The following is a 9,638-nucleotide window of genomic DNA, read 5'->3' as shown; positions in this document are numbered from 1 at the left end:
GCCATGGAAAACCAATTAAACCGACTATCTTATGAATGGGATAGATCATATAACTAAGAAATCTATTTCACAGGTATGTCTGTACAGTTTTTATTTTTATTTTTTTTATTTTTAACCTTTTGATAATAAACGCTAATTTGTTCGCTAAAAAGTATTAAATTGGTATTGAATAAAATTAGGTTTGGCGACCGAAATTATTGATATCATTCAAAAATTTATTACATCACTGCGAAATTTAACGTTTATTCTTAAGGTATAAATATCTTTAATCAATCAACCCAAAATATTTCAAAAATTCGTCATGAGTTAAATTAGGTCTTGGAACCGAAATTACTTTACCGAAAAGAGGGGCGCATATTTTTGATAATATTTGATTGATTAAAGTGGGATAAAAAGACAAAAAGATTTTTAATTTTATTTTTACCATGTTTTTAATCTTAATATTTAAATCTTAAATTAATATTGTAAATTTTGTAAAAACAATATATTTAAAATTGTAAATATTTGAAAAATTAATATAAGTTTGATATGAATTTTTGAATTTTTAAATTAAGTCGGGTGTGAATTTTTAATTTTTAAAATATGAATTTTTAATTTTATGCATTTCAAATTTTAAGTTTGGTGTGATTTTTTTTATATTAATTTTGAATTTTATATTTAAGTTGTGTGAATTTAAAAACAAAAATTTACTTTATCTCATTAAGTTAAGAATATGATTTTTAAAATTCGTCGTAAGTTGAAGACTAGGTCTTTGAACCGAAATTGCTTTACCCGAGGGAGGGACGAGAACTTTTATTATCATTATTTTTAATCTTATTGAATTAAAGTATGCCAAAAACATTAAAAAAAAAACCCAAAAATCTTAGCTTTTAAAACAATCGCTACAAAAAGACAAATTTTAAAATTTTGTCGAAGGACGGACTAGGACATCGATCCGAAACGACCTCGTCCTAAATAACAAGGGAAACAAAATTTTAAAATTAAATACTTAATTGTTTCAAAAGTTAATGATTATAAAAAAAAAAAAAAAAAAAAAATACCAAACTCCGCGACTCGCGGAGTTTGGAGCCTAAATCTCCGTGACTCGCGGAGGGACCAAAAATCAGAAAAAAAAAATAAAAGAGCTGCACGATCAGTTTCACTCCCCACACATAAACACCCGAATTCTGCACGCGAAAAACCCCGAAAATACACCCAAAAACACCCCAAAAATCACAATTTTTAACCGTTAATCACCAAATTTTTTGCTAAAATCATGTTGAGAAGGATGCTATCTAAGAATTACTCAAGAAAAACGGTAAATTTCTACACCTAAACACCATTTAATCCGAAATTTGGTGTTCTTGAGCTATTTTTCCCCAATTTGATTTTGATGCTTTTTAGTGTAATTAGACTTAAATTGTTTATGTATTATGCTTGTATAACCTAGATTGATGCTGTTTAACATGATTAGAAGCCTTAAACTTCAAATTTTGAATAATCTAGGGTTTGTGTTCTTGAGCAAATTTGGGGCTTTTTGATATAAACAGGTTATGGCCGATTTTTGTCATGAATTGTTGCTAAATTGAGTAGTGTAACATGTCTAGGTAGTTAAATGATCCAAACTTTGAGCCTAAACATGATTTTGAGAATTAAAGTGGACTTTTTCAAGTCTAAAATTCATGAACTTGATTTTTGAAAGATAATGCCATTTGAGACTTGTTTAATTGCTAGTAATGATTATTTTGACATGTTATTTGAGTTGAATGCTTATGAACTTGGCGAAAATTTTCGTATATGCTTATTTGAAAAAGTGTAGATTTGATAAAAATGTGAAAATAAGCTTAAGTTTGATATAAATTGATAATGTCATTGTAATTATTTTGATTGATGATTTTGCTGACACTAATGCATATTTGGATGCACAAAATTTGTGTTTGATGTGTTTTGCAGAATGAAAGGGGTGAATCTTCATCCCAAGCCCGCAATGCTCCTGCTGAGAATTTGGAACAACAGGAGGTGGATAACTACTACAAGCAGGATGTACCTCATCCAGTCATGACCTTTTCCGATATGCATTTGGAAGAGTTGCACCCGAACCTGAGATTTGACAGACTTTGGATAGATTATCCAAAATATCAACGGGGTTTGCATACTCTTCACTCTAAGGTTGTTGAGGTACCGAGGGTCATAGAATGGGGACCCTTGGAAGCTGTAGAATTGGCCGGGCCAATTAGGGAATTACTTGTACAGAGGTATGGTAATTCTTCTTTTAATGACTGGATATGTTTATTCACCATACGTAGACCTGTATATAAAGTATGGTGTGAAGAATTGTTATGTAGTATAGAGTTGAATGATCGGGTAGCTAGTTTAACCGATCGTTCTTTTATTAGATTTTTGTTAGGCGGTTCGATGCGCCACATGTCTTTACTGGACATGGCTCAGGCTTTACGTATATATACGCCTGAGGAGTTAGCGTCTGCCGATTGTAGAGGATTGATACTAAACGGTAGAAAGATAGATGAGAATTTTGATACACACGGTGTGTGGAGTCAAATGATAAGCCATCACCGTTTCAAAGGGGGAAATTACTCTTATTTGGATATAGATAGAGCCGAATTAAGAGTGATACATAGGTTTTTAGCTAATTCGATTACACAAAGGGGTAAGAACAAAGAAAAAGTAAATGAACAGGATTTGTTTTACCATATGTGTATTCGAGACCCACAAAGCGCTGTAAGTATACCATATTGTGTGGGTTATTATTTATCAGCTATGGTTCGGGGGATGCGACCACATAGCATAATAGGAGGTGGTATTTTTATTACTTTGATTGGTGAATATCTCGGTGTGGATATAAGTCGGGGGGGATTATTACTAGAAGAGCCGGAACCCCGCGATACTATAGGATTAAATGTATACCATGGTGCGAAAGTTTTAAAGAGGCGGAATAACGCCGCAGTACGATACCATGGTAGACATCCACAGGTGGAGAGAAACTAGGAGCAAGGTAATGTAGGAGGGGGGAATGAGATGCAAGAAATGCATAGGTTTATAGCTTCTCAGGAATACGAAAATGCTAGACAGAGAGCATTTGAAGATTGGCAAGTTCATCAGAACCAGATCATAGCTCATTGCCAACATATAGGTAGAAACTATATTCCTACACCAAAACCCATCTTCCCTCCTTGGTCTATAGAGATGCAGCCACCATATCCTACGTATGACCCTGCCGAAGCATTCTATAGCACTTATGGTTATGCCTGGAACCCCTATTGGTACCAATATCATCCTTAGTTTACTTATTATTATTTTTTTTTTATTTTGTAATTTGTAATTATTGATACATTTAATATTTTTGTTAATATTGTAATCATTTTTATAATTATCTAACTTTTATTCTTAGATTTTAATAATTTTTGAATGTGGGGTAATATACCAAACTTCAAAAATATGTATATATGTTTGCAGTTTATCTTATGTACACAACAGGGTAAAACAACGCATTTTCAAAGACTGGCATTAAGTTCAGCAAAAGCAACTAATTTTGACGACAAGATGCAAAATATATGTGAAATAACAACAAGACGGAATGAACAAAAGATGTGCACCATTTATCATTCAGCAAACAAAAGCCAATATATTTGGAAACTTTGGTAAAAATTTAATCATTTTCACACAAATCACCCTCAATAATTTAAATTGTTACTGATTTCTTGCAAATGAGGGCATTGCAAGATCTTAAGTGTGGGAAGGGATTAAATTCTTTCGGATTTTAAAATTTTTATATTAAACACTTGGTTACCATTAAAAATACTAGTAAAGCAGTAGTTGTATTAGAATCTAGTGCTCTCTGATAAAAAAGAACAGCCCTAGTCTTATATACTGACTACCCAATTCTAGTAAAATTTTTCAAAATTTTCAATTAAATGAATTCAAAATCATGTTTATACATATTTATGAACGATAAAACTAGGTTTTAACACCGAAATTATTGTTACCTCGGAAAGGACATAAATTGAGAAACAAACTAAAATGTTAAAATTCATTTAAAATGGAATAGAGGACGATAAAAAGGAAAATAAAAGCCAAGTGTGGGAAAATTTACCAAGTTATTTTAAACATATGTCACATATATCTGTAACAAATAACTGAAAATACTTTTGCTTTGGACTAAACTAAACTGTTTTACCCGATGAAAGAAAAGAAGAGATGGATCTACACGATGAATCAATTCCATCATTAAAAGGAAGTAAAGTCTTCCGAAAAAGACACGCGCTTCTTGATTTAGGTCATGAAGTTGTCGTCCAGACCAGCTGTAGGTTGACGAAAAATCTAGAAAAGTCATCACTAAAATCAGCAGGAAATCCACGGACCTCAGCATTAAACAGGGTCGCCAAGTGGTCAGATTTATCCTAACCATGAGAAGGATTTATCTCGTACAATGGGGGGGCACCATGCAAATTAGCTGGATAAGACTAATGAATCAGATCCCCAGAAAGGATAATCTCCTTAAAGATTAAAAATCAGCTTTTAAGACTAATATTACTCAATCCTAGAGATTGACCTTAAAGATTGAGAATTACAAACTCATGGAATTCGATGATATCTAAACTCGAGCTTAAACGAGAAAATATTTTGATAAAAATTACAAACCGATTTGTTTACTGAAAACCCTATTTTCAATGCGTTCATTACCATTGAACGTAAAATCCTAGGAATTCACCTGGAATTCATTAGGTCACCTGAACCAAATCGGGTGTCAACCGTAAGAACGGTGGTTGCATAGTGGTCAAAGACAGGACCTTGTGCCAGACCGAAAAATTATAAGGGTGAGCTTTACTATTGCTCCTACCAAGGATAGTAATTGCGTCCGACACGTTATAGACCATAATCAAAAGCATGTCACGGGACATTGCCTTAACAGTTGCTTGTTCAACGCTTTCCTTTACAACCGGACGGTAGTTTGCCGAAAGGTAATATACGGAACAAGTAAACTGGACGTGTTGCTTTCCAAATACAAGGTTAGCAAGTGGGTGACACAAAACCGCAAGTTTTGAGCTAAAATTTTCAAATCTGAAACCCACCAAACCCACAAAAATATTTTGCAAACACCGGTAAAGGGTTATTCCGGAAAACTTATCTAGGGTAAAAACTAGATTTAATTTTCAAAAGATCAAATGTTTTCATAAAGATCCAATTTCCTTAATGGATCTAAATTTTTATAGTCATGTGGGACTGTAAACCATATCGTTACTACCATTGTTTATACCGCCGTATAGAAATCACTGATGTACAAAGTGTGAAGAATAAAGAAGTGATTCTAGTATTTCAAGACGATATTGCTTGAGGACAAGCAACGCTCAAGTGTGGGAATGTTTGATAATGCTAAAAACGAACATATATTTCATAGCATTATTCCTCAAGAAAGACAAGCTTTTAGTTGCAATTGTTCTATTTACAAGTGATATTCGTTTAAATAATAAAAGGTGAAGACAAAAGACAGATTCGACGAATTGAAGACGCAAACGACCAAAAAGCTCAAAAGTACAAAAGACAATAAAAAAGGTTCCAATTATTGATAAGAAACGTCTCGAAATCACAAGAGTACAAGATTCAAAACGTAAAGTACAAGATATTAAATTGTACGCGAGGACGTTCGAAAATCCGGAACCGGGACCAGAGTCAACTCTTAACGCTCGACGCAACGGACTAAAAATTACAAGTTAACTATATATATAAATATAATATAATATATAATTAATTATATTAATTATATATATATTATATATATATATTAAAAACCGTCGGCAGAGAAAACTCCAAGGACTGAGCTGTAATTTCTATCTCCGCGACTCGCGGAGTTTGAAGGGGATTTTGCCGCGAGTCGCGGAGCCCCAAAAATCAACTCTGGCTATAAAGCCAACCGAATTCTGATCAAAAATCATCATCTTTTCTTCCTCATTCATACGTAAAACTTATATATATATATATATATAATTTATATTTTAATTTTAATTTTAATTCTAATAATAAGGGTATGTTAGCGAATGTTGTAAGGGTATAAGTCGAAATTCTGTCCGTGTAACGCTACGCTATTTTTAATCATTGTAAGTTATGTTCAACCTTTTTATATTAATGTCTCGTAGCTAAGTTATTATTATGCTTATTTAAAACGAAGTAATCATGATGTTGGGCTAATTACTAAAATTGGGTAATTGGGCTTTGTACCATAATTGGGGTTTGGACAAAAGAACGACACTTGTGGAAATTAGACTATGGGCTATTAATGGGCTTTATATTTGTTTAACTAAATGAAAGTTTGTTAATGTTAATATAAAGATTTACAATTGGGCGTCCCTATAAATTACCATATACACTCGATCGGACACGATGGGCGGGGTATTTATATGTACGAATAATCGTTCATTTAACCGGACACGGGAATGGATTAATAGCCACTAGAATAATCAAAACAGGGGTGAAATTACATTCAAGGGTAATTGGTGTAATTGTTAACAAAGTGGTAAAACCTTGGTTTACACGCAGTCGATAACCTGGTGTATTCATTAAACAAAGTATTAAAACCTTGTTACAATTCGAATCCCCAATTAGTTGGAATATTTAACTTCGGGTATAATAATAATTTGATGAGGACACTCGCACTTTATATTTATGACTGATGGACTGTTATGGACAAAAACCAGACGGACATATTGAATAATCCAAGACAAAGGACAATTAATCCATGGGCATAAAACTAAAATCAACACGTCAAACATCATGATTACGGAAGTTTAAATAAGCATAATTCTTTTATTTCATATTTAATTTCCTTTATTTTATATTTAATTGCACTTCTAATTATCGCACTTTTATTTATTTTATTTTATCGCACTTTTAATTATCGTACTTTTTAATTATCGCAAGTTTATTTTATCACACTTTTATTATTCGCAATTTCATTATCATTATTTACTTTACGCTTTAATTTAAGTCTTGTATTTATTTTATATTTTACATTAGGTTTTAACTGCGACTAAAGTTTTAAAATCGACAAACCGGTCATTAAACGGTAAAAACCCCCCTTTATAATAATAATATTACTTATATATATGTTTGTATTTTTATAAAAGTAAACTAATATAGCGTTGAGCTTTGTTTAAAGATTTCCCTGTGGAACGAACCGGACTTACTAAAAACTACACTACTGTACGATTAGGTACACTGCCTATAAGTGTTGTAGCAAGGTTTAAGTATATCCATTCTATAAATAAATAAATATCTTGTGTAAAATTGTATCGTATTTAATAGTGTTTTCTGCTAAAATTAGTAACTATTTTATATACTACCCCGCTGCACACCAATTACTTGTGTCTATTTCGTAAAACATTTATAAAAAATTGCGCATGTATTCTCAGCCCAAAAATATAAAGGGTAAAAAGGCAAATGAAACTCACCTAATGTATTTTGTAGTAAAAATACATATGACGACATTTAACAAGTGTAGGGTTGGCCTCGGATTCACGAACCTATATCATTTGTATATTTATATTAAAACATATAATCATAACTGAACAAATTTACTTATTATACCTTTAATTTATATATTATGTATGTTTAATTTGTGTATATATTCATAATAGTTAATATTTGTATAGTTATATTAATATATCTATATTTACATACTTGCTTGTTTAATGTTATGTTTAAAAATCGATAATTTTGTTATTTGTAAGAATTTATATAAATAATATTAGTAGGTTATATATATATATATATATATATATATATATATATATATATATATATATATATATATATTATTAATATACTTCTTATATTAATAATCTATTTACTATATTTATTTGTATATATATTAAAACGTATAATCGCGATCGAACAAATTTATATATTATATCTTAAATTTTTATATTATACTTATTTATTTCGTGTATATATTCAAAATGTTTACTATATATGTAGTTATATTTATCTCATATTAGTATTATTTTGATAATACCTAACTTGTCATTTATGAATATTTATATAAAATTGTTATATAATTAATACATACTTATGATCTTAATAAATATCCTTAACTTTTATTTTCAATAGAATCTTAATGTTGATATCATTGATAGTACGAAAAATAATAATACTTAAATGATACAGTTTATAATAATCTTAATAATACTAATGTTAATAACATGTCTAATACTTATAAATTTAAATATGTTTTTATTAATAATAACTATAATACTAACAATATTAACCATAATAATAATTAATCATAATATTAATAACGATACTTAAAGTGATAAAATTAGTAGTAATAATTTTGTAAATCATACTTATACTAATACTAATATTAATGATTATACTAATAATATTTATTGTTAATATAGTATTGATAATAATATTAATAATAATACTAATTATATTATTAATCTTAGTATGTATAATAATAATTGTAATTATTTATAATAGCAATAACAATAACAATTGATGATAATAATAATAATAATAATAATAATAATAATAATAATAATAATAATAATAATAATAATAATAATAATCATAATATTTAATAATAACAATAAAAGAAATTTTGTATACCCTTTAAAGCTTGTGTAAAAAGAATTGCCCACAACGAGGCTTGAACCCGCGACCTCCCAAATACCCGCTAACCCCTTAACCATCTGTTCTGTCCTGTCTTTCTGTTTTAACACCCGTTTAGTTTAAATATAACCAGTATAATATTTTCATCATCTTCCTCACGTTATTCAGTCGACCAGAGTAATGCATCCTCAAATCAATCCATCATTAAACAATTTAGGTTCTTAATTTTGAAACAAAACGACTTGTACTTGTGATATTATTTAACAGACACTATCAAAATAGATTTAAAACCGATACCTGATATGTGAAAAATTCGGTGATGAACTCAATACCTGTTATTGAATTTTGGATCGTTTTAGAAAAAATTTCTTACATGAAATATCTTGCAAATCCTTCCTAGAAACTTCCTTAATCCTCAATTTAACATGAGACAATAACAGGAAATCAAATTTTGGGATGAACAGATTGTTTGACTTTTTTTAAATTAAACGTTTGACTCGAAATTAGAACTCGATATTAAGAGTTGAGGGATGTAGCTTTGCAGAAACAATCATTAGAGGATTCCTCACAAGACTGCATTCATAGATTTCTATTTCTTTTTCGAAATCAATCTGTTGGTGTTTTCACTCAAGAACAGAGAACGAGTGGTGTTCTTTGTTTCTATATTTTGATTTTTGGTTAGCATTGCTTAACACCACTTATTTATTTGATAATGATAAATAATTGAAACAGTATGAATGCTTGTTTTTTAGCACTTGTTGTCGACAAGGATTCTGTTCTTAGAAGAAGGAAGACAAGAAAAGCAGATAAAAGAAAATAAAATAAATTAAAAGTGTGATATTGCTGTAGTAGATTTGTACAATCGATACTGATAGATAACAGATGTAGATGGAAACAAAGTTCATATATAGCAGATGTTGATAGGAAAACGAATTCACTTATATCTGTATGTATATTCACGTAGAAGTAATAATTAGGGATTAATATTAATATATATAATTATATTAATAATCTAAATTCTATTAATATTAATA

This window comes from Rutidosis leptorrhynchoides, chromosome 5, assembly GCF_046630445.1.
Source record: "Rutidosis leptorrhynchoides isolate AG116_Rl617_1_P2 chromosome 5, CSIRO_AGI_Rlap_v1, whole genome shotgun sequence".
In the NCBI taxonomy this organism is placed as follows: Eukaryota; Viridiplantae; Streptophyta; class Magnoliopsida; order Asterales; family Asteraceae; genus Rutidosis; species Rutidosis leptorrhynchoides.
This window is presented reverse-complemented; position numbering follows the sequence as displayed.